The sequence below is a fragment of the Oxyura jamaicensis genome, chromosome 1 (assembly GCF_011077185.1).
Source record: "Oxyura jamaicensis isolate SHBP4307 breed ruddy duck chromosome 1, BPBGC_Ojam_1.0, whole genome shotgun sequence".
NCBI lineage: Eukaryota > Metazoa > Chordata > Aves > Anseriformes > Anatidae > Oxyura > Oxyura jamaicensis.
Window position 1 is genome coordinate 83,263,055 of NC_048893.1, and position 26,320 is coordinate 83,289,374.

Genomic DNA, 26,320 nt, shown 5'->3' on the forward strand with positions numbered 1-26,320 from the left:
GTAATCCAGTCACAGCATCATTTTCATTTTTTTGGTTTTATGCAGCTGAGAGCTCTCTGTTCCCATAAACTGGTGTTAGGCATGGGCAACAAGGTGCACAGCTGGAAAGCAATCTGTTTCTAGATAAAGCTACTGATGTGCTTTAAACATAATATATTTGTGTGTATGCATCCTATGAACTATTGGTTGTTACTCCTTCCTAGGTGTTTGCTTATGGCTGCACTCGAAGGTAGGAAAGGAGACCAGGCATGGCCTTGATCTGACTCAATGTCTATTCCCATACGTGAAACGTAGGCTTTCTGTTGGCTGTGCTCACTGCCATGGTGTTAACGATTTTATATATCCTGGCAGAGACTCAGGCTTTTGTTGCGTAACGGGGTCTGTAACAATTATAAAATAAACGTTCCTTTGAAGTTAGACCAGACTCATGCTCAAACCAGGAGGGTGGGTCAAGGGGGGTTTGCAGAGTTTTCTGTAGTACTATTTTTTTTTTGCAGCTGGTCTTCGTAGACTTTCTAGACTTGCAGACTGCATTCAGAGGAGCACCAAGGACATCAGAGAATACGTTCAAAATGTTCTTGACAAATCGACAAAGCAGTGGTATGTGAATACAGTGCAGTTTAGCAGGGGCAGACATGGTCTGTTAGGTTTTGGTAAGGCTCAGCTGTGCAGATAATGGGGCGGGGGGGGGGTGACTGGGAAGGCGGGGAGATCTGTGGAGAAGCAGATAGAGATGGAGATCTGTGGAGAAGCAACATCTGCAGGTAGATGTTGGCACAGTAGCCATGCATTGGTTGGTGTTGCAAAACCAGCAAATGTTTTACTGGGGGTATTGACAGAAATGTCACGTGAAATACATGAAGTTAGCCTTCTCACTTCATAGCGTGCTAATAAGCCTGTGTTGAAGTGCAGCACCTAGCTTTGGTGGTGTTCTGGGAGAGGAACAGTCTGTGGGCGAAGGGGAATCATCAGGGATCCAGAACACGTGCTCTCAGGGGAAGCTGAAAGCATTTAGGATGATTTCTTTTACAAGAGATTGAAGGGAGTTTTCTTTTGATAACATTCTCTAAATATGTTAGCTGGAAAGAAAAGACTAAGCTGTTCTCTTTTCCACTGGAGCTGAAACAAGTTGTGGGCTTAAACTTAAGCAGCAAACATGCTTTCAGTTAGTTGATTCAACTTCTAAGAACAACGGGAGCACTGGAATAGATTAGGAAGGCTGTCGGATTCCCAGCAGTGGCTGTTTTAGAAATTTGCCAGGTAGTTTAGATCTAGAAGTTTGTAGAAGTTTAAAGTAAGAAAAGAAGTTTAAAGTAAGAAAGCCTGTGTTCCCTTCCAGCTTTATTTTGAACTATTGTTCTGGTTAGTTCTGCATGGTCTTGGGATGAATTTCAGTTGCAGCACACTGATCCTGATCTTGTTTCTTTCCTCCCCCTGGAATGGAATAGCCCATTGCTACTGGCAGCTTGCTGGAAGTTGGTGGGTCTGTGAAGGGTGATGAGGGTCTGTGAACTGTGCCACAGCTTTCAGACTTACAGGTTAGGTCATCCCAGAGAGCTCGTTTCAGTTTGGGAATTCACTAGGTGCAGTGGTTTGTCCTACCCTTGGCACGTAGCTCTGATTTCTGGAAGAACCTCCTTAGCCTTGGCGTTTAGGTAAATGTACTGTATTTAGAAGGGCTTAGTCTGCCTGGGGAGGCTATTATTTTAGTTAGAGGTTTAAATCACCTCTGAACTTTGTTTTTGACATAAGTGCTGTTCAGATGAAAGCTTGCTTTAATTTGTGAGCCCTGTTCTGCAGTTGAGAACCACAGAATTTCTGTGGGGGATCCCCATGGCTTTCTTTGTATGGGTCCTAAGAAAAACAATTATTTCCTTCAATTTTTGATCCTGTGGTTTTTACTTCAACACAAGAGAATTTAGCGCAAGTGAAGAACTGCTCAGAGCTTCAAGTGTAGACCCGGGACCATGTTGGAGTAGCTGTGTAAGGTCCAGCCTTGTGACAGGGGCTGTCTGCCCAAAAGAGCTTCAAGTAGATGATCTTGGTGTATAATGCCAGTGCCCGAAGAACATTTGTCCCTTAATACATAACTTTCTAATCACAGCAGTCACGTGAGCTTCTGTTTAATAAATGGGCAAGCGTCTGAAGAACGTGTGTAGAAACCAGATGTTGCATAGAATATGAGCCAAGAAAGAAAAGAACTTGTTGGTCTGCTGCATATGTGGATTGTAGATAGATAACTTCTAATTTTATTAGTGTTCTTCTTCAGAGCTGGAAGATTTGATGTGGACCTTGAAAATCAAAGCGTTGTCATGTTGATCCTAAAATTTTTAGGGGTTTTAATTGACTTACCTAACTTCTTGATATAGAAATAAGAAGAATGTGTGAAACTGGAGTACTCACATGAGAACTAGAGATGCTGCAGAGCAAAAATGATCATCTCCACTGCTAAGTGGTTTCCAATTTGGTGCTGAAACTTTGAGGAGTAGTACTAAGCAATACTTCTTTTCTGTACCTCACAAAGCTTCAGTCATTCAGTGTACATACGAGGCTACTGCAAGACTGAAATCCTGAATTACTGCTAATATAACTTCTACAATTACTTTTTTAAAAATTCTTTTGAAGCCTTGCTTCCTTATTTCAAGTGATTTTGAGTATTCAAAAATAGGCAGATGTCAAATTCAACTCTTTTTCTTATCTGCTCAAATGGGAGAGAAGAAGTGACAACCCTGAAGCCTTATGCCAGACTCCTCCTAAGGTACAGTAGTAGTCCAGAATGCCTTTTATTTTTTCACCTTTTAAACCTTTGGCTGATGAAAGCATTAGACCTTTAGCTGTAAAGAGGGGCTTGCTGGAGACTTGTTGTGCTCCATTTCTATGCAGCACTTTGCTTAAGGCTGTGCAGAGCTTTTGCTCTGACTTTGACACGCCCAAAGTAGTCCGTCTCTTAGATGGCTTAGACTTTCAGGGGCATACAGATGTTGTTTTTTTTGTCTGCAGCTGTCATCATCAGAATGATGGAATAGTTTACAACTTTGGTATTGTGGAAAACTTGTTCCTCTTCCCTGTTGATAGCAGTGAGAGACTGGGGTGCTTCTGGTGACATTCTTCAGCTTCAGTGCTGTGATGGTGACAAGAGGGCAGACTAACCTGGCATCAGGAACAGCCACTAGGGAAGAAGTATGGTACAGCCTAGCCAAGTGATCTTTTTTCCTTATTGGAGTCATTCAGATTGAGTTTTCTGAAAACTGACAAGGTTTAAAACACAAGGAAATAAAACAAAACCAAAAAAAAAAAACACCTCCCAAACTCACTCCCTTCCCTGAGCTTGTTGTTGAGTTCAGGAGTGCGGCAGGTGAGTATGAGATAGTTGGTACCTAACTGAAATTGTAAGTTAATGCACTTGTATTATGGAAATAACCTCCTCATGGAGGATAAAAATCAGAGAGAAGCACTCATACCTCATCTTCTGTATTTGTCAAAATATTAGGAACTTCTCTTTATGTATAAAGACTCTGGTTTAAATGGTCATGTATCACTTTCTTGTTCCTTTACCTTTGTTATAGTTTATATTTTTGCTTGGAGTCATATGGAACCACAGCTCGTGAAGTGGAATTTCTTTGGAAAATGTTGTATTTATTGTTTGTAATGCCAGAATTTAGTCCAGTTGATGTTACTCTTAACACTTTTATGGATTTTAGTTTTATGCAAGTATGCTTTGCAAGTACAAAAACCAGCCAACCAAAAAAAACCTACGTGATTTTTGAAGGTAAAGGGTAAGTGGAAGGGCAAGCTTGAAAATGGCTCTGGTTTAAAGAACACAGTGATGTAACTTTGGAAAAAAAAGAAAAAGGCAATGGTAATTTAAAGTTTCAGATCTTACTGATGTCTTAGATGTTTTTTAAATGCTTCAGAACTTTTTTGGGATAATTGGCTTTCAAAGCTCTTTAGAGGTGTTGGTAGACACATATGCAAACTGACTAAGTTTCCAGGTTTGGACTAAAATGGATGTGCAGATGAGCTCACCCAGCTGGGAAGTTTTTGAATAGAATGGTTCAGTTGAATGGGACCTACAAATATCCTTGAGTCCAACTGCCTGACCGCTTCAGGGCTAACCAGAAGTTAAAGCATATTACTAAGGGCATTATCCAAGTGCCTCTTGAACACTGACAGCCATGGGGCATCAACCACCTCTCCAGGAAGCCTGCTCCAGTGTTTGACCACCCTCAAGGGAAAAGAATTTTCCCTAACGTCCAGTCTGACCCTGCCCTGGTGCAGCATTGTGCCCTTCCCATGCATCCCATCATCGGTGACAAGAGCAGAGGCCGGCACCTCCTCTGCGCTTCCCCTCCGTGGGGAGCTGCAGAGAGCCGTGGGGTCACCTCTCAGCCTCCTTTTCTCCAGACTGGGCAACCCAGGTGTCCTCAGCCTCTCCTCACAGGACATGCATCCAGCTCCTTTACCATCTTTACTCCATTCCCGGTGCAAAACCCTATACATACCCATGCTGAATTTTATGCTGTTGATGGTTGTCCAATACTCCAGTGTGTCTAGATCCTTCTGCAAGGATTCTCATCCATCCCAGAGGGTCAACAGCACCTCCCAGTTCAATATTGTCCGCAAGTGGTAATTAATGCATGCAGTGTACCCAAAAGCTCTGCTTGGTTTCAGTGGAAAATTCCTTCGCCTGTACATGAAGGTGGAATTCTTCAGTGTTCACCTTGCAAATTCCTGCCAGTGGGAAGAGACTTCCCATTCTCGTCATTCAAGAAAACCTCAGGAACAGCAGTGAAATTTATATTCTTTTGTCAGTGCATCTTGCCTTTTTTTTTGGTTTTGTTTTTAATCACTCCTCAGTTGCATCTTCCTCTTACTTTCACTAATATGAGAGTAGAATAACTTACAGAAATACTTTGGTGGCCATGAACTTGTATGCCATGGAAATTGCAGGTAATATGGAAAATTATTCTGCTGAAAACCTGTCAATTGGAAATGTGCACGGACAAGGTATTGCACAAGGGTGTTGGTATGACTGGGACATCTGAACAGCATAGCTGGAGATGTGGTAAGTGCTTGTGGGTAGCGCGTTCTAGCGGAGACAGGGAAATCCAGTGGAGTTGCTGCTGCTGCTGGGGCCACACATGGAGTACCGCACACCAGTCTGGTTACTTGGGCTCCGCAAGTGGGAAGCACCAGCAGGGATTATCAGGGGAAAGGCAAATGTGGAAGTGAAACTGGTGGTGTTTGTCTTCACTGTAGCGAAATGATCAGAGAGGATGCTTGTGTTGTTTTTGTCTGTGTAAGTACTTGAAGGGCGGAGTGAGCAAGCATTAACTTAATTATGTTTATTCCCCTTGAGTACGGTGCTTGTGCAAAAAAAAAACAAGAACGCTTAAAAAATACAATTCTTTAAATCTTAAATCTCCAAGTCTTGTTTTCTCATTTGCCCCAAAATATAAAGATACAAATGCCTTAAAGATGTATTTTGAGCTCAGTCTCAGGATTCGCAAGAAATTTGACTTGAGGAACTAAGAGATTCTTTTCAGTCTTCTGGTTATAAGAAGATATGTAAGAGAAGGTAAAGCTGAGAGTCTTCAATGATTTTGAAATGCCACCAACAAAACTCTCTCTCAAAAAAAAAATGCTGAAGGGGGGATGTTCTGGCATACATGGAGCTGGAGGCTTTCTTTGTTGTGGCTTGAAGAGAAAGCCTTGCTTGCTTTTAATAATGAACAGTCGTGTGCCCTTGCCCAGACCACTAAAATGGCTGGAATAAAGCTAAAACGAATAAATAGAAACGTACTAATTTAGTTGTTCATGGACATGCAGGGGACGTTCCTGTGGTTAGTAGTAACTAGGGCAGCCATATCACTTTATCAGATGTGGAGTTGTCTCGACTTGCATTGAGTGTAGGAACTTTCTACAACAGCAGACTTGTTTTCCAGTCTCTCTCGAAGACGTGAGGCTGGTTCCAAAAAAAACATTCTGTCCAGATGATAATGATGACTCCCCCCTCTGCCTCCCCACAACATTTTCAGTGAGGAAAAATAATAAGACTCATCCCATATTGAGTTCCACTTTCCAATTTGTTGAAGTTTTTTACCATCTCATGCTCACAGACTATTTAGGGGGTTTCCCTTCTCATTTTAAAGTCCATAACTTCCTATGGTCTGGTTGTAATCCTAGTTCAGGGACTGGCTGAGTATTGCACAACGCATTACGTCTCACTTAGGTTTCAGATTGCTCTAAACTGTCACAGCCTGGCTTGGAGGTGGATTATTTAAAATTTAGAGGGGAGTTGGATGTAGTGTTGGACATGGGGGAGAGTAGTAGCTAGTCCTACATCATAAGATGTAGTGGGAACCAAGTTGATATGAAAATATTGGAGGTTAAAATATTAACTTCTGAAACTTAAGATACAGTTAAATTTATGTGGAGTTCAAGAATAACAGGGTTACGCTGATACAGGTATTGTGCCAGCCATCAGTGTGACAGCATAGAGACTTATATTCAGTGTTTTAAAGTATTTATGTATAAAGCCAATATATTGGAAAAGAAAGTGGGAGTACTAGTAAAGTCATTGATTTTTTTTTTTTAATGGGGAGAAAGTGCCTATGTCAAGTTTTGTGCAGAAGATCCTTAAAAAAATCATAAACCTTATAATGAAGGTGGATAGATAAATTTGCTCACGTTTTTGAAGTGCCTTTTTACCCCTCCAAGCAGTTTTCTTTTTTTTTTTTTCCTAAATCAGTCTTCTAAGTGCTTTTTTTTTTTTTTTTTTTTTTGCCATTTAGCAAAACCATTGTATTTTAGGTGTGGATAGAAAAGTTATTTTTCTGCTCATCTCAATGGCTTCTCTCAAAGGTTTTTTTTCCTTTAGAATTTTCTACATAAAAATAAGTTTTTGGTCAGAATGCCACAAGTGTTTTGAATTACTGTTCAAGTCCCTGACCTACTAACAGCAAAACCTTTTCTTCACAGCTTTTTATTTCAGTGTTAGGGAAGAATTTTAGACAAGTTAAGGCTGCTAGTGCTGAACGAACAGGATTTGACTGTCAAAATTTGTTTTCTAAGGCCTTCTGCAAGTGAGAGGGTCCAGCCTCATGTATGCCCACACTAGAACAAGCACACCATTTAGCCAAGAAATTACATCTAATCGGGTAGTAACACATGGTCACTACAGTTTTCACTAGGTTTCCAAGTGCAGGTGGCTCTCATCAGCTCTAATTTGGATGGTGACTTTCTATCCTCTGTAGCCTTTTCTGTATTTGAGGTCCTGTTTGACTTTGATAAAAGCATGAGCAAGTGTCTGTGTAACATAATTTATTTTTAATGTGCTCTTGAGTTGTGCCACTTGTTTGTCTTCGTATTTTTCCTCCCTTGTTGACTCTTCTACCATGGTTCTTATGCAGCCGCCATTTTTGCTAAAGGCTGATGTTTCTTGCCTGGACAATCACACCTTTAAAAGAATCTTTACTTTTTTTTTTTTCTTCTTCTTAATTACTGCTGTGGATTATATTGGTCAGTTGAGCTTTATGCTTTATCTGGTCTGAGGACCATGGTGCCCATTGCCAAAAGGGAGGCCTGCACAATTTTCTCTGATCCTACGTGGCACTGCCAGCACATCGGTGTCGCAAGGATCTCCAGAAGCACATTGAGCTCCAGCTGAACATGTGTGGCTGTTCTGTGAAAATAGCACTTTCTTCTTCCTGTTAAGAAGTCCAGCATTTGTCTTCCCTTTGTGTATAGCAGATAAAAAGATGCTATGATACTTAAAAATGAAGTAACAGTTTCATGCACTGTTTGAGGGAGTTTCTGCTGTTCTTCGTTATTTTGAAGCCTTTTTGCAGCCAGCAGTGAAATTAATTACAGTTACAAAGTAAGCACTTGGTCATTTGGAGTAGCTTCCTCAGTATTTGGTAGCTTGATCACTTCAGGGTTTATAAGAAACACACTCAAGCCTTGGCAGAACCCTGCAACAACTTCTTGAAAACCCGGCAACTCATGTCTTCTGGCTATGAGGTGTCAGTCAGCCTCTTCCAATGTTGTCACATACATACAGCTTATAAACGGATGTAAACAGGCTTGAACTTCTAAACTCTGGTTTCAATGCTTCTTTGTTTGTTGTGGCTTTTTATTTTTTTTATTTTCCGTGGAACCAAAATACTCGGCCTTTTTGATGCAGAACCGTCTGGTTTGAACTTTGGGGTGAGCTAGCTCACCAGACCTGCAAGTGGAATCTGAGGTGCTGAGGCACGTAAGCTGCTGGATAGGTTTGGGGGTGATGTTCCACCTTGTAGGGAGGCCATAAAATAACCACAGTTATGACCAAGGTGTAGAGCATCACGTGTGGCCCACTATGGCTGTCCTTGGTTTCCTCTAATTGGTAGCACATATCCCCCTGGTGAGTCCAAAAAAATGGAATTCTGGTTGTTTTATCTGTGTCTCATGAACATGTGGATTCAAATTAAATATTCATCTACACACTAGGAACTGAAATATTTATTTTGGCCTAATTTTTGTAGATTGGCTTTACCCTGGTTGACAGATTGGACTCTCAATCTGATTTTTATGTAAAAATCATAGTTAAAGAAATACGAATTCTAGTTTTATTAGCTATTATTTTAAAATCTAAAATAAACAGCTTTTATTTAAAGATCTGCAATATGAGCTAGCTGCTTTCTCAGTTGGAAACAGCACAAAGGACGTGGAGCTTATGTCCCTCTACCTCCAGGTATTGGCTTTCATATTTCTCCATGTGTGCTCAAACTCATCTGTTTTGCCTCCATGCTTCCTCCAGTACGCACCCTAGTTACAGTTGTTATTTTGGGCTGTGATCCAGAGCTCAGAATTTGTTTTGCAGAAAAAACATTTTTTTTTCTGCACAGAATTCCTTGAAATATGATGTGACTGCCATCCGTTGTTCTGAACGTGAGGCTGATGCTTAAATAAAAATGCGCGCTTTCAAGATGTCCCATTTTCTTCTCTTCCCAAATAAAATACAGCTAGGTTGCCCTCATGCAATCCTCATTGGTCCCTGACATGGTAAATTTTAATTTACTGGGAAAAATACCCATTTTGAAAGTTAGCAATTACCTGCAGAATTCCCTACAAAGAAATTCTTTTGTCTGAAATCTTGATGTTCAAAATAATGGACATAATTACTGCATGAAGGCTATTAGGTCTTTCAGTGCATCTAGCAAAGTACTTGAGCGCATTTGAACTTCATAAACTGTCTCAAACAGCTGAGATGGTTGGGATTTTTGGCTGACATGGAGTGTTAGGCCGTTTAGAGGGCTGTCAGAGGGCTCCTTTGCTTTTGTGTGTATAATAGATCCACTTACAACTCAGAAGACACAATGTGCTTAGGGAAAGCCACTGTTATTTGTTGAGGAAACGCTAGTTTATTTACACAGCAAAGTGGTTGAAACCTTGCTTTAGCGGTAAAAAATTGGCTATATACTTAGCAAAAATGTGTGGATTAACAAATGTTGCTTCTCTAAATTTTAAAAATATCTGCAGTATATTTAGCTTGTCCTTAGAAACTCACCATGTTTATTGCTGGAGTAGAGCTTCCTGTTATGCTTGGAATATTGAAATAATGAAGCACTTCATTCTTCCCATGAATTCAAACGAATTTTCTCCTTGCTGCTATTTAGGACTTGTTTCTTGCATTGCGGTAACAGCTCTAAAGACATTGTCTTTGGAGTTGTCAGAGGGTTGCACAATTTTCTTTCAGCCTCTCTATAGCAACCTACGTACAGCATCTGATGGTTGATTAAAACCTCGACTTCTGTTCTCGTGTTTGTCTTGTTGGCTAGCTGTCTCTTGATTTAGTTCTCTCTATGTGGAAGACTAAGATCAAAAGTCAGATGTGGAACTTTTTTCTTCATAGAGCAGTCCTATAGCCTGATGACTCCTTAGTTTTCGTTTGTAGGGTTGCTGTGCAGTGGTTGCAAGCCTTTGGGTGACACGGGAGAGTCAAGTGTGTTGCTCGCTGCCATGGAGCCAGCAGGAATGGGCTCCCTTTGGCAGAAGTTACGTTGCTTCCCTGTGGTAGTACATATTTGGAGGCTGAAAGTAGAGTTTATAAAAGTTGGAGGCTGTGTAAAGAGCAAACACCTTATTCATAAGTAGTGGAAAGTATTCCCTCTTTGAAGAGGCTCCAGTCTGTAATTTTTTTGTATAAACGTGCTGTACTTCAGCAGCACCGGTGTTACTTCATCTTGGTCAAGCCTTGCTAGAGCGGGGGAGCTTGGAGATGCTGAGTCTACGCTAGGTATTCCCAAATCGTGCTCTCTTGAAGGATGTGTGGTTGGCAGAGCACTCATGCTGGGGAGGTTCCAGCTTCTGTAAACCTCTGTGTGCCTAGTCATTTTTTGCCTTTTGGTGGTGGTGGTGGAGGGAGTAACCACAACCCAGTGCTTTGCTTGAGTTTGTGGTAAAATCACCTTGTGTTGCTTCAGTAGCTTCTCACATTTTCTATCTTGGTTTCATTTCACGGATAGGAACACTGGAGCTCTCAGCCTCCCTGCCCGTGTACGTATGCTTCTGGTTGGCTAAAGACTGCGAGGTTTTCTGAGATGCTGTGTTTTGTACTGTTTTGGCTTTTCATGCCACGTGGAGTACATTTTTGTATTGCTTTTATGTACACGGTGTAATACAGATGTGGCAGATACATGTCTTATCCCAACCAGAAGGCATACTGAAATTGGTACGATGGTTATACTTGGAATTCAGAGATTAAGTAATTATTTTTTGCCTCCTCCTTTAATTAAACAAAGCTTATTTGACTTAAAGCTAGCAGGCTGGGTAAAATTGCATCTTTATTTAAAAGCAGATGTTGGTTCCTTTTATGGCTTTATTTTTCCTCCATCTGTTCAGGTGCACTTCTGTAAGACAGAAGATGCAATTTTGCCATCTTTGGGATGGTGAAGTTTTGATTCCCTTGTTACAGTTTGTTCTTGGGTGGGCAGGCCTGTATGTGTACTTTAGCTGATGGAAAAAACGTGGTTGTGGAGAAACCTACATCCATCCTTTTTCCTCAGACACTTAGTGATGTGACATAGTAGGTTCTTCTGCTAGTTTATATATGATACAGCTAAATGGTTGAATCAACTAAATATATATATATATTTTTGACTTGAAGTTGGGAGGAGTTCTTGAACAGCATGTTTATGAAAGAAGTAGTTCTGATATTTTTATTAGACAATGTTCTACTCAATTATTAAGATTGTCTTTTGCTTTGGCAAAGTAAATCAAGTTCTGTTCTTTAATTGTAATTATAAACTCAACCTTTTCCTTGCTGAGGAGGTAAAGCAGGTGCATTGATTGACCTTGGTTGATCAGGTCAAGGTAAATTAAAGGCGAGTTGTGCGTATCTAATTTGATGTAAGAATGCCTGTGCGTAACGTGTCTCAATTTAATCTTATCTAATTTCCTCATTTCTCAGCCTTGTGTAGATAAGCCCTTAGGGTAGTTTCTATATTATATTTTACTACCTCAGGCAGCTCCTTATGGTCTTAATGCAGGCCAGGGAGTAAATGGAAGAGGTTGTCATGCCTCTTGCATACCTGCATCACAAGTGAGGAATCGAGAATAAACGCATTTGGAGTGAATTACGCAATGCATGCAGAGGTTTTCAAGTCATCGAGTTGGACAAAATGAGTATGGTAAATGCGATGATTAGGACTGATAAGAGGTTCAGTGGGTGTTTCACTAGAAGTTGAAGACTGGCAAAGAATTGGAGGTATTACCAGGTGTCCTAATAACCCAGTTTCCCTAAAACACTGACATTTTTTTCCTTTCCCTCCCCCGTTCCGTCTTCAAATTACCACGGGAGCTGGGGAAAGGGCACTTTCTCATTAGCTAGCTGGCATTCAGCTGCAGCCACGTAGTGCCGGAGCTGCCTGGAACTGACCCTGAGTGGTGACGTTAGCGTGCGTGAGCTCATAGGCACCACGCACTTCTAAGAATGTGCCACTGTGGAGTCATTCATAGTTCAGAGTCCTCTCTGTTGAATTTCACATCCTCCTACAAAATGTTTACAGACAGGAGCAGCAGGGTAAGCAGCCAGAAATAGAAAACCAAATTGTCAGTTCTGGAGATCTTGAGCACTTCTAAACGTGTTGGCTTAAATCTTGCTTGCTTAAAGCAGCAGTCTGTTCTGAACTGAATGTAAAGGTTAGAAAATTACTCATTCTGCTTACTGTCTTCTTGATTAAGAGCAATTGAATGATGTTTTTAGAGATTTGTTGCTAAAGATTTCCTTCTCTCATCTAAAGCTACTTCCTGCCTAGCGGTGTTGAGCCAGATTGTGTCTGAATACTGATGTCCCATGCTGTGTGTGGGTTGGTCCCTGCCTGTCTCCCAGAAAAGCATGAGCATTGGTGGGTTAGTGGCTTCCCACTGTTGAAGCCTGTTAGATGGCAGTAGAATTAAGAAAATGGAAGTAGTCAGCCCTCAGCAACTGAGGATATTTTCTGAATTCTCTGTAGGATGTAGAATTGTGGTAGTTTCATCATGGATCTGGTTAATGTTGATGGGGTCTGTGTTGAGCTGTTACCAGCTTCTTGCCAAAAACTTGAAAAGAAAGCCAAGGTTACCATACCACATTACAAGCTATGGTTTGGAAAGAAATTCTCATCTTAAAATTACCTTTACTGTGCACCTTTGGCACCTGCCTGTTACTAAGACTTTCAGGCCTCACGCCTTTAGAGGGTTTTGGCATATTTTATCTATCCCCACTTGTGTTATGGCCTGTCACGCGTAGATTCTGTGTATGTAATAGTTGGCAGGGACGCCCACTGATACAATAAAAGTATGCATGGGTTGTGGTTATAATTCACTTTGCAGCCTGAATATCCGTAGTACAAATAAAGTATCTACTTGATACAGTACCTAGGTGTAAACACAGAATGACCTTACTCCACAAGATGTAGCTCTCGCTATTACAAGTTTCCTAAGGGTGTGTTGTCAAGATTTTAAAGCAAGTTGGGTGAGACAGGGTGGGTAAAGAAATGAGGTCAAATGTAGGTGGAAGCAGAGCTCTGGAATGCTTTAAAGCAGAGGTTGAGGAGTTTGTGGACACATGGCGCAGGCTTCTGAGCTGTGCAGCTAATGATGCCTGCTTTCTTATGATTTGTCCATTTATTTATATATGTGCTGTAACTCAGTGACCTTAGTTTCCTCCTTGCAGGCAGAGAAGGCATTTGTTTTGGCTCATCAGGAGCACAGCATGTTTTTGCTGGTGCCTGGTATGTGTATGCTGATCAGTTGGCTTCCAGCTACCAGCCGGTGTGCAGGAGCTGGTCCTGACTGCCTTGCTTTGTGGAAGCGTTACCCTGGTTGCTGATTTGACAGGGGCTCCACAATGTCTCTGAGACTTCTGTTCCTTAACACTACGGCGATAATGGCCAGTGATTTCCAGGTCTTTTGGTGATGGTGAGGAAAAACAAATGGGCAAAATAGTGACCACATAAGCCTAATAAACTCAGGGCACAGTTTGAAAAACAGTGGTAGCCAAGACAGAGAATGTACAGTGGAAACAGAGTACAAATCAGACACAGAGATGATTTTTGCTGGTAATTTGTCCCTTCAGGCAAAAGTTTCAATTTTCCCCAGCATATCAATTTGCAAGTCATGTTTTAATCCCTGTCATTACACTGAGTGCTTTGCAGGCGTTGCCTAATGAAGCTATCGTGGAGTGTCGACTTCTAAAGACACAGTCAGCCAGAAGGACTTGTCCACTACATGAGGCTTTAAGTTCAGTTCCCAGCTCTGGTGCAGGTTTTAGTTTTGCTCTAGTTTAGTCACGGGGCACTTTTTCTTTGATAGCAGCAACAGTCACCTTGTCATAGGACTGTATTGTGATGTCTTGTTTTACTGAATGGTTAAACAAGCACCTGGTTGTAGAGCTCCTGCAGGCTTCACTTCTGTCCCTGCTGGAAGGGTACAGAACAAAGAAAACAGGGTGAGGAGCACCAGCAATATTTTACAGATGAAGAGGATGAAAAAACTGCTGTCGTGTTGGGACTGAGTTGCCTTCTCTTATTGCTGACGTGAGAGCGTGTGCGAGCTGAGCGTGCCTGGCTTCCAGCCTGCTAACTGTGCTGCTTCTGTTGAAAGCTTTGGTGTGGTCTGGTGGGAGCATGCCAGCAGAGGGGAACTTCATATTGGTACGTGCAATTCTTACTCCATGTGGAAATGGCTTGACCAAAGTCAGCTGCCTTCATAACCTCACAATCGTGTCCACGGTAGGGTTCTTACTGTTCAGTCAATATTGGTCTCTGATGCAGGTAAATACGGCTTTGTGCAGTGTCCCAGCTTAAAGAAATGTGATTAATGATCAGGTATTTTGAGGGCAATTACAGAATACGAAGCCTTGTGTACAGCGGGAATAGGGACCTGTAGGTATGGGCGTGACCAGTCATCGCAGGATAACTGAGTGAAACTCTGGTTTGTGATAGCCAACTCCGTGTTCGTTCTGAGCCTATACAGGGAAAATAAACTGCAGTGAAATAACCTCAGGTGGAAAGCTGCAGCGTAGTAATTAATTCTGTAGTGAGCTCACTCATGTCTTCCATGCAGTGGCTTGTTTATGTATCCGTGTTCAGAGGGACGGAGTCGGTCTGCCTGCGATTATTCCTTTGTCATTGCATAGTCTGCAAACGTTTTACCCATGAGGGTCTCCTTTGTACCTAGCCAGACCTGGGGCACCGTAGCACTGCTGCTACCTCCCAGGCCCTACCCCTTTTGGCACGGAGCCCCCGTTCCTCCCTATGAGCAGCGGTGTTGGCTGCAACGCACTTTGCTGCTCAGGACCTCGCTGTGGAGCCAGGGGGATGGCACCACTGCTGGCTTAACGTGTGCGCGCACCTGCCTTTTGCTAAGGGTTATGAGGTAGCTGGCAAATTGCTTATAAATACTGTGAACCTGGTAACTAAATTTTTAGTTTGGGCCTTTTTAATCAAGTACTGCGAATCTGTACTGCAGTCGGCATTGTTCTTCACGAGTTTGAAATAACGTAGTTAGGAAGAGGTAGGGCAGTTCCATGTCAGTAGCTCTGGGAGGTGCTGACTAAACATCCTCTTCCTCCCGCCTCATCCCTGCTGAGCACAATTCATATTCCATGTCTCTGCTCTCCTCCCCTCCTCTCCCTCACAGTTGTTAGTTGCAATCTGTTTATGGAAGAGGAGGAGTCTTTTGAATGCGCTTCTGAGAAGTTTGGGTGGCTTGCTTTAAAGCCAAAGGAGCTGCCTGCTCAGATCCTCAAAGAGGAAGCAGCTAACTGAAAGCCTGCTTGGTCTCTCACCTGTTCCTTGGTTTCAGTCATTTGTTTGAGGCAGGATAAATCTCTCCGAGAGATGAGATTACAGAACTTTATTTCTGTTTTTTTTTCCAAGATCCACTTCATATAGATGACTCTTACCAGTTGATTGGAAGTAATTTCATTTATGTACTCATGTATTTACTTTTGTAGTAAAGGATGTGGCATTTTATTTTTCTCCATTTCCTTTTGCAAGCATACTTTCATTTTCCTTTTTGGTGCATTTACTCTCTATTTTTTTCTTTACTGTTCTCTGCCTGATTTCAACAAAAATGCTCCTCTTTCCCTTTCAGGATGGATCACTTTTTTTTTCCTTTTCAGCATCATTCTTCAGGTGTTGTCATCTGCTGCTGCTACTTTGCTTTCCCTCATTGACCTGTCATCTTGCACATCAGGTTATGTTGATACTAATGCAGCTTTCTTCCTTCCTCCCTTCCATTCGTCAGGTGTGTAGGATGCCATTCTTTCAGGGCAGCCTGTTTTGATGCATTGGCTGCAAATTCTGTTTTTGTTGCTGCCTGTTTACCCCTGCAAGTAAAGGTTATGAGAAATGGTGTCTAGCCTGACTGACTTGAAGGATGAGTCATTCTCACACCTAACATACAGACAGTTTTTTGTGTGATTAGAACTAATGAATTTTGGTCGTAATATCTGTAACAAAACACCTGATGTGAAACTTCCGATGAAGTCAGTTTTGGTGAACCAGATCCCAGAGGAAATCAGTGAATTATAATGAAATAATTAGTTACTTCTCTCTGTCAGCACCTTGCTCACGAGGCAGGGGAGAGCCAGCAGGTTGTTCTGCTCAGCCTGCCTTTTTAAAATTTTTTTAAAGAGTGTTGATCAAGTAAGTGAATGCCTGCCTTCAAGAAGGCATTGGAGTTAGAAGTTGATGTTTCCTTAATGTGTTTCTACTCAAGCTTTCACACCTCCAGTGGATTTGGGGCCTAGAAATTACTTTTGTAACAGAAGCGCCCAGGTCAGAGGTTCTCTGAGTTTGCCCTTAAAAGTAACTCTTCTAAATTAATGACATTCTGCAACGGGTATCGAATCATTTTTTGAGTGACTGTTTTGTATATTTTTATGTATATGTATATTTAAATTTTGTTTTTATTTGCACTCTTGTGTAACGTGTGTATGTGCAGGTATAGATTCGGCAAGGCCTTGATTTTTGCATGGGAGCCCTGAGTTCTACTCACGTTTGATGCTCCTCTTGAATATCATTTTAATATAACTTAGAGGTGCAAGTAGCAGCTAGTTCAGCATCGGTTTCAGCAGAGTTGTCTTGTTGGTATCAAAGTGGGGTTCAACCATTCACCCACCGTCTTCCTGTCCTACATATGGTCTCACTTGCATGTCCACACGGCAAGCCAGCTGAACTTGCTTATTCATCAGAAGGTGAACTCAACGAGCAAGCAGTTCTCCACCAGCTTAGCGACCGGAATTGGTGTATTTTGTAGCTATGATGACAAGGGAAGGGATGGACTGTATGGCTGGGGAAGAGGAGGGAGCGAAAAGGAGTGCCTCTCCTGATGACAGCAGAGTATGAGGTCACTTGTCTGATAAAGGCTGAAGGCTCTTGTGTGTTTGTCCTGTGGCTGGTGGACATCCTTCCCCGAGTAGCAGTTTCCTTCCTCAGATGGAAGCCTGCCATCGCAGTTCTCCGTTGCAGGTCTGCGTACAGATGATGAGCCTTAGGATGTGGACAGAGCCGATGGAAGTTCTTTGCTTAGGATTAAAACTTACCTGGACAGGGGCCTGAAGCACTACTGAAACACTTTCTTCACTATTGCATTCCTACTGGTAGTTAATTGGAAAAAAAGATAAGCAAAAGCAAGGCTTTGGCTTCATCCCATTAACACTTCTCTTTTTTGGTGTGCCTTTACCTTCCCTCTCTCCTATTGTTCACAGACAAGAAGCTGTGAAGGGTGAGGTGCTTGTCTTGGGCACCTACAAAGCCTTCACTTGCGTTGTGGATTGTGTCAAATACAAGGAAAAGAGAGGACGGGAGATGGGTGGGCTTGCTAAGGAGATACCAGCAGTTGTTACACCAAAATGTATTTGCTGTTGGCCCTACCGTAGCATTTTCAGATAATGGAATAGGCAAACAAGCTTCAGACAAGCCCTGGTATGTGGGGAGCTGTTCTTGGAAGTTGCCTTACTTACACTTGGAGTTTACTTGAAAGAAGAGTTATTCTGATATACAAATGCACTTGTTGAGTGTAGAAACATCTGCTCAGTTCTTGTATTTAGGGATTCTTAAATGCAGACGTGATGTCTAGTAAGATACTGCTGTCTGTATATACGACATGAGAAAAATACATGGCTGATATTAATCTTATGTATACTTCTGACTACTTTAAAGGTGAGGTTAAGTGTTTTTGAAGTTTAATAGACATTTGGCATGGCATTATTTTTTTTTATAACAGTGCAAATAATTCTTGTGGTTGGTTTTTGTGGAAGAAGTGTTTTTGGTGTTTATGAGCATTTCGGATTTTTTAGGTTTTGAGTTGTGAGATGGGTGCCTAGCCTAGTGGAGATGGGTACTAAGTTAGCATTTAGAACAGTTTTATTCACATGAGGGGTTTGTCTCATCAGCTGAAACTTATACTTTAAGGGAGGAATTTGGAAGGTTACCTTTCTGAAAGCTTTTTTTTGCTTCTAAGCCTGTGATAGTGGTATTCTAGTATTTCCTGTAAATACACTCAGCTTTTGGAAAAATTGGTCGAAAGCAACTGATTTTGGAAATTAAGCAAGCAGTTCCAAAAATGATGCACAATCAGTTCTGCTGTTTGCCATCATCAAAGTAAACAACTAATCTGTTCCAAATTGGCATTTGGAGATGTGGGAATCCAATTAAAGGTGCAAAGCTGTCGTAGTTCCGAGGCAAACATGAAAGTTAAGCGTTTCTCCGTAAGTAGGAGCATTTGTTCCACAAGAGTGGCTAGAAAGTGAAGAACTTGTCAATGGGGGGGTAATACAGAGCATATTTATTGTACGTAGCATATAATGGTGGGTAATATGACAGCAGCTTCTTGACTCTACCTACATCAAATTTGCAGCACGGAGTCAGTTGATTTGACTGAGCTGTCTGCACAGCTTGGGCGCTGGTCAGGGCTATGGCCTTACACAGTCCTGGCTTCTACTTTCTCCCCAGTCATTTTAAAAAGCCATTAAAATGCGTTTTCCGGATATTCTCAAATCTATAAAAATGTATGTTTGTATACGCTTTACATAATGTTGAATGCTGTGATGAGTGGGAAGGAGATCTGCTGCTGTGAAACGACAAAAAGTCTGGTGTTGGAGTCTGTATCTTTCTAAAAATTGATCTGTATTATAAAGACATCTCAAACAGTCATATAAATTACAGGACCAAGTGAAAAGTATATACAACTACAGCAGTACTTTGGGTAAATAGTTGTAGAGCTTAATATTCCTTCTGGGAGAAGATAATAGTTTTGCTACGCAAGAATAAGAAATATTTTGAGTTGCTTTCAGTCCACATCTTATGTAGAGAAATAGAGTTTACTCAATGCTTTCTAGTCTGTCCTCTCAAAATGCACGTACGCTGAAGGCAATGAAAGCAGTATTTGAAAGCTGCAATAATTGCTTCCATAAACTTGGATCAGGAGTTTTTTAGTATCCTATGGGTTCTGGGAACTTTACAAGCCCTTGCTCAACCTCTGGAGGAAGAGTACATTGCAAAATACGTTCTCTAGAGCAGTAAACACATTCAAATAGCAAAGTCACCTGGTGATGATGTACCTGGAGATAACCACCATTTTGAGAGGGCACCAGTCTCACCTGCACGAATGGGTTGTTGGCCGTCAGGCCCTAGCTGCTTGCCTTCAGGGGCTGGAAGCACCTTTTCAGAGGCAGCCGGAGGCTAAAATTGAGTCCAGCTCTCTTAAGTGGTTCAAGGAGAATTTAAAGCCTGGAAGGAGTAATTAGTGTCCCCACACCTTGATATCCAGGAGAATGTTTTACCCATGATCGCTTGATTCATATTCAGTAAAGCAGGGCGGGTATTAAATAGCTTTTCTAGGAAAGGTTTCAGCTGTTTGCACACGCACCTGTGTGCTGAAGTATGGGAGTGTGAGTTGTGATCGGTTCCTTCCCAGCTGAATAAACACCACGTAGAGCAGCGTCTTGTTGTGCGTGTACTTGGACAGTGATGATGTGTACACAAACTCAGCTTTGCTTCTAATCGCAGGGAGGCTGCGTGGCTGCAAGGAAGGCTGAGGTAATGTCGGGCGCTTTGTCATTGGCCTCCATACAGGTTAGGATCATGGTAGGAAGCGATGAAAGATACTCCTCCAAATTTGAGGGAATCGAAGGGGGCAAACTGGAGGTTCCTGCTCTAATTTTGAGTCACGAACAAGGAAGAAGCAGGCCAGGAGAGGAGCTGGAAGGAGCAAAATAGATCTGAAGGGGAAATGAGAGTAACCAGGATATGGAAATACAAGTTAGGGAAGAGATGGAGTGAAACTAGTCAAAATGAGATTCTTGCAGTTGGAAGTAACCGATCTGGAACGCTGTGCAAGTGTGTTTGGAAAAAAATAATAATTTTAGTGATTCCACCACATTGTGAAGCAAGTGTGATGCAGTTTTATAGGTATTTGAACTTGTTCTTGTCCTCTGAGTAAACCAAATGTGCTGAGCTCTGATTTGCTGTGTTTTGCATTAAAGCAAACAAAAACCGCCTGTTGTACCTAATTTTGTAATTGTCAACTGTTCACAAACAGTGCTGCTCAGAGTCACAGCACGCTCCTAGCTTGAGATGGGAGAAAGAAGTTTTTGTCTTTAGGGTTATGCCTCTTGGTATTCCTCAGGGTTTGGCTATAACCATTACATGAGAGATGTGGGTTGCTTTTAAGGGATCAAGTGACTCCAGAAGCAAATACATAAAAAGAATTGTAGCTATTTAAGGTGGCACTAATAAATTTATGGGCTGTAGACTCTGCTTACTATACTTGAGAGATGTTAATCACTATTTTTTCCCTTCCCTTAGCTGTGCTGGTTAACTGACCAAAGCCCAGTGTTCATGTTACTTCCTGGACTTCTCTACTGTTCTGTTGTGTCTGCCCAATACAAAGATAGAAAGGAAAACATTAAGAGTTACTTATTTTTGTTACTTTGATTTCTCTTTGGAAAGGTCAGCAAATTTCCAGTCCCCAAAGTTCCCCCAAAATATGGTAAACTTTACTAAAATAAGGGGTCTATAGATAGACCGCCACACAACTAAAACGAGCACGGAAACCTTTCCTTGCCACTTCCTCAGGCTGAATAGTTGAAGATGAAAATACTGCAGGAGTAGATTCTTGCTGCTTTGTGTTTGCTGTCAAGTGACTGGGCAAACACAGTTGGTGTTTTATGTAATAGAACAAATTACTTTGTCATTAGGACTTGTAATATTGTTGATACTTCATCTCAATTTATTAGAAAGTGCTTGGTTTTTTTAACTGTTGGAGATTAATTAAAAAAAGATACTAAAATGTTAAAGGGTATGTGGTCAGACATAAGTAAAGCAAGGCAAAAAATCAGCCTAAGTCAAGCAAGCATGACACACAAATGTCTTTCTAGGAAAGCATCCAGTGCCGTTTCAGTATTGTGATATTGTAAATGCTATTTTCAGCAGACTACATGTAAAGAGCAAAAATTTGCCTAAGGTGTAGTAATGCGTTAACATGTCAGCATTTAGTGTTAGTGTATGACAAATCCTTTGCTGATACAATGTTGAATTACATAGTTGAAATCGATTGGGGTATGCTGCAAAAGCCTTGGTTTTCATGTGCCCTTAATGCTTATCCACCAGCACATTGAGGTTTTAACAGCCTGTCAATCTGAAGAACTACATAATCTGTAGAGCAAATAAAAAAGGGCAGATCTTTTCATGGTGCCTTTAATGGCTACAAATCTTACCGATGAACAGCCTATCACTTACATTTTTTGTCTACTACAACATGGTAGTCCCATCAGCATCCTTGTTAAGGAGTTGGGAATGTTGTGTCCTGTTCTGCCAAACCTTAGTACTGCTAATTCATTTCATTTGGGTTTGAAATAGTCTTCAAAAACTTTTCAATCTGTGTTCTGCTGTGGAGTGTTGGAATGTAACGAATGAAAGTGATACCACTTAGTGTATCTTATTGTTTTATTTAGGATTTTTAAACTAGGGTCAGCTTAACTTTTCCTTTTTTTTTTTTTGACTAAATTCATTAATAAAACAAAACTTGTTACTTTTACTTGCTTGTAAGCTGTGGGGATGTGTTCTTAGCTATTTAAAATGACGTTTGAGGTGTTAATAAGTGGGGATAAAGCTGTTGGTGTCTTTGTAGTGCTTTTGTAGTGTTTAGGAGACTGTACACACCGTTGATCAAGTGCTGTTGTTACTAAGCACGTTGACTCGTTCTTTGTGATTGCAGTGCTTCAGGCTGGGTTCTTGTCTTTGTTGCCATTTAAATGGGTAATTTTCTTTCATCAGGACCTGAAGACATGGAAAAGCCCCAAATAATTTTTCTGGTGTTCCTTTGTATTGTGTTCACGGACGCTGGTTCCTCGTGGCCTTCAAGTGGAGGGAGAGGGGCATGTTTTTTCTGCCTGCTTTCCTCTCCCCATGGTCTCCCGGGGCCCTGGGACGTGATGCTGAGCCCCAGCTGCAGTGCACCTTGGGGTGCCAACCCAAGGCAAGGCTTGGCGTTGAATCTCTTGGGGCCAGCATGCGCCGCTGCTTTCGTGCCCAGCATGGCTAACCAGAGCAGGCATGTCAGATACCAGTTCAGGGTCTGTTTGTGTTGCCAGGTCTCAGCTCGGTGCAGCGCTTCTGAACCGTTTTGCTTCGTATGCTACGACTGTGATTCAGAGTATCTAGCCCCATCTCAAGGTCAGGTAAGAAGAGGTGGTGTGCTCTGGGCCTGTCTTAGAAGTCATCCATCATAACCTCACATAGCTCTGAAGGCCATCTTCCAGAACATTCGTAAGGAACAGGCAAACAAAGCGATATCAAGGTGTATTCTCCAGGAGCGCTGGCTCTGTACACACAGCCCCTGCTGTCCCCAGGCCTAGCACAGGTGGGGACAGCTCTGCCTGGCTGGGGAAGACCAGGTTCTAGAGGATGTCCCTCATCACCTCAAGATATTTCTCCAGGGATTCTGTCGGTCCCAGTGCTTTCAGAGCCAATCTGTCTGCCTGCTTCTCTTCTGCCATCCCCCATGGTGGGAGCAGAAAGCATTGAAGCAGTGTAGGTGACTACTTTCAGGAAGACACGTGAAGGAAGAGAGCTGCCTGTGTTCAGGTGTAGGTCAGAAGAGCAGGCAGTAGAGCCATTCAGCATCAGTTACAGAGAGAGCCTGACTACCTCCCTGCTTCCATGGGCTTTGCAAGGTAGAGAAGAATACCTGTGGGACTGCTGGACCTGCTGGTGTTTGGAACTAGCCATGTACGTGGTTGCTTAATGTGGCCTTATCTCTTTGGAAGGAACTTCTGCGTCTGAAATACTGGGCAGTGACTCAGTTTTATGCCTGTTTTTCTGTCCCTCCTCCTCCTTTAACTCCTCCACTACTTGCCTGCAGGGGATGGGCCTTCATGGAGAAAAAGACGTTGCCTTTTAAAGGTGTGTTTTACTCGGGGTGGAATTCCCTTCAGATGACATCAAGGAGTCATAACTATGGCTGGTCACACAGCCGGGGGGAGGCAGCCCACTTCTAACCTGGGCTGTCTTTGCTGACATGGGAGCATTTCGAGATGGAGCCTGTGGACCAGAGGTGTGGGTAGCTGTCTTCGAAGTAAGTTTTTCCTGTTAGTGCCCAGAGTAAGGTATAATTGAGGCAACTTAGCTTTTTCTTCCTGTTTTTCCTCCACCAGTCCAACAGCCAAGCTCCTCACCACATCTAGCTTAGTATCTGTCCTTTTCTTCTCTGAATTGGATCTTCTTGCAAGACTATAATGGAAATCAGATCCTTAAATTGTATTTTCAGAAATTCCATCTAGAAATTCAATATGGAAGCACAATTTATTTATTTTTTCCTTGTATGTATTGTTTCACACGTCTGCCCATAGATGGACCTTTTCTTCATAGTCAGGCAACCTGATTTCTTGCCATACACCATTAAAGAAGCAGTCTGGGTTTTTTGAAAATCCAAATATGTTTTCATTGGATCACTAGTATCTGTCTGCTTGGAGTGCCAGCAGTCTAGTAGGGCAGGGTTTGCGTTTGCCAAGACCATATTCACCTTCCTCCAGCAGATTGTTTGCTGTGCCCTTCTCTCTGCAGTCTTGCCCTGGACAGAGGTCACATTTTACCAGTCTGTAGCTTTTAATATTCCCTCGGGAGCCCACCAGGCTAGTTTTCAAAGAACTTGAAAGAAGCCAGTCAAGTTTCCTCTCCTGAGTTGGTATGCCACAGAGCAGGGGTTTGAGTAGTGGGATGTGAAAATGCTGGTTATAACCAGAGTAGTTCTGCAGACGTTACTCTGTTGTGTTCTATAGCATATGTGACCCCAGTAAGGCACGTGGCTTCATGTAAATCTGTGTGATTTACAGTTCTGTTAATCCAATACTGCATGTTTTTTGAAGAAGAATAAAGCACATGAAGCAAACCCTGATCTGTTCCCAGCATTTAGCTTAAAGGTAACTGTGTTCTGAACAGTGGGAGTTCCCTGTGCTATGGCTGACAAACCTCTCACCCCTTTCCGCTTTTTGGTTTTGAGTGACGTTTTAGTGGCAAAGCTGGTTTCATTTTCCTGCCTGACCCTGATCTTGTCGGTCCCCCACGCTAGTTTCTTCCTCAGCTGTGCTGTGAACCCAATCAGTGAGATGATCCAGACTTGAAAGTGTACGCTTTTTAATAAAAAACATAGCTTGGTTTCCTTCCCAGATTACTTCATTGATGTTTATAGCATAGCCACACAAACAGTTTCAGCAGCATGATTTAGTGAGCGATGAATTACAGTAGTAAGAACAGGAATAAGCTGCTGCGGTGTGTGGGAGACTTTGTAATCTGACTTTGCTACCAGAGAAAAGCAACATGCAACTACGCAGTCAACTGTGCGTAAAATAAGTTGGGAGCCCTGGCCTTGTGTTTCCAGTCAAAAATACATTACAACTGTGGCTACAGTGGCAGTGGCAGGTTGTTGCCTTACTTTTGTGAAGCACAGTGCTGGCTTTTCTGGTTCAGTTTCATTAAGTGTGAATATACAACATGTAGTAAGTGTTAACTTGTTGCCATGGGGTATTAGAGTATTGCACTCCTGTAGCATTGATTTGCTTTAGAAAGACCTGTATTGATGACACTAAGTCATTTTTGTATCCTGGTCGGAAATACAGACCATAGCAAATTGTTACCTGCTTGAACTGACCTTTGTTACATTCAGATCATCCCTATTGATGCTAAAAGTGAAATAATGGACAGTAAAACAATGTGCTTGTAAACCTGAAATACACTGAGCCAGCTCTCAACTCTGTACTTGCAGGGATGTTCCAGTACCGAAGCAGAGCCTTTGTCTGGGAGGTGGGTTTGATGGCCATAAAACCCTGGAGCCCAGCATGGCTGTTGGAAGCTTGCAAGTAATCAGAACCAGTATATTAAAGAATTCTTGCTGTAACAACAACAACAAAAAGTCATATCAGATGTTTTATTTCTCATATTCGGACTTGCTTAGGATGTGATACAATACTGTGTGGTGGCTTTTTTTTTTTTTGAAAGATGGATTGTCTGGGTTACTGTCTTGTTATTGAACATGGTTACAGATACTTCTCTCAATCTAAATGTATTTTGCAGACAACGTTGCATTCATTGATCTGTCCTGACAGTGGCTTTTGTGGGGACCCTCTGGGGGGGCAAATAGGAGGGGGATGAATTGCAAAATTGAAAGAAGTAATTTAAAACTATTAAAAAACACTATATATGCATAATTTATTTATTATGCTTAAAACCACCAAAGTGGTATTCCCAGGATGCATTTCCTTAATTGTGTGAAAATCTGTTAATGTTGAAATAATCCCGGTAACAGATGTTTTATCTAGTGATGTTTCTCACATTAGTGCAAAGAGCTAGACTCCTCACTTTTCTTGTTTACAGTTAGTTTGCAAAGCCTACGTTCAAGGAATATATTCTTATCTTGGCCGTAGGTCTTTGTTTTAATAGCTTAAGAAAATAATTCACTTTTTGGTTTTCAGAAAAGTCAGTTAATTTGGCAGTGCTCTTTTGGCTGTTGCATAAGTAACTTCCTGCTTCTGAGTCTTGAAGGCCCTAGGCCACTGCATGACCAAAAGCATTTTTTCCTCAGGATAATAATTCTAATGTTGCAATAAAATACCCTGGCTTTCTACTCTTCTGGCATAATTTCGCACTTAGATTCTTTAGTGATGAAGAGGCATTCCAAATTGCTTGGAATTATGGAATAAACCAATCTATATTCATATTATGCAAGTATGATGACTGTTCATTCCTTCGTCTAATTCTCACTTGCTGGGGAATAATTCTGCTGCTTGGGCAAATGAACTGAGGGTAAAAATAGATGAAGATCCATCATTGGGATAGATGATCAATCATTAAAGCCTTGTCTTTGAGTAATTTCAGTATTGCCATAATCTTTGGAGTTGGAAAAGCGATGCGTTTGAGTTTGAATATTCCCCAACCATCTAATTTTGATGAACCCACACACTACCCCTCCCCCTGCTTTGATGAGCAATATGTTTAAAAATAAAAGTCTAAGGTTTTTGTTGTTGTTGTTGTTGTTACTTCATTTGGGATGCAGGCAGCATCTTCAGGCAGCATGTGTTACTTTTCAGCAGTTCCCATCTCCTGTATCGGCTGTCAGACTTTGGCATGACAAAATGAGAAGGGCAATAATTGTATTAAAAAGTATATAATTTTCAGGTAATCTTACAGAGGAAATGAATCCTTTGAAAAATTATTACCAAACCTGAAATTGTGTACCAACTCAATTGCATTTCACGGTTTCAAAGAAAATACTTGTAAAAGAGTACTTAGCG

The 26,320-nt window shown here is 41.7% G+C and overlaps 1 protein-coding gene and 1 long non-coding RNA gene across 3 annotated transcripts in view; both read left to right on the plus strand.

Moving 5' to 3' along the window:
• The window catches only part of GSK3B (glycogen synthase kinase 3 beta), a 142,653-nt gene that overhangs the window by 11,660 nt on the left and 104,673 nt on the right, over positions 1-26,320 (plus strand). The window lies entirely within an intron of this gene.
• On the plus strand, positions 4,857-5,642 carry LOC118160232. The gene is made up of 2 exons (XR_004747369.1): positions 4,857-5,433; positions 5,565-5,642. It is a non-coding gene; the product is annotated as an uncharacterized LOC118160232 (long non-coding RNA).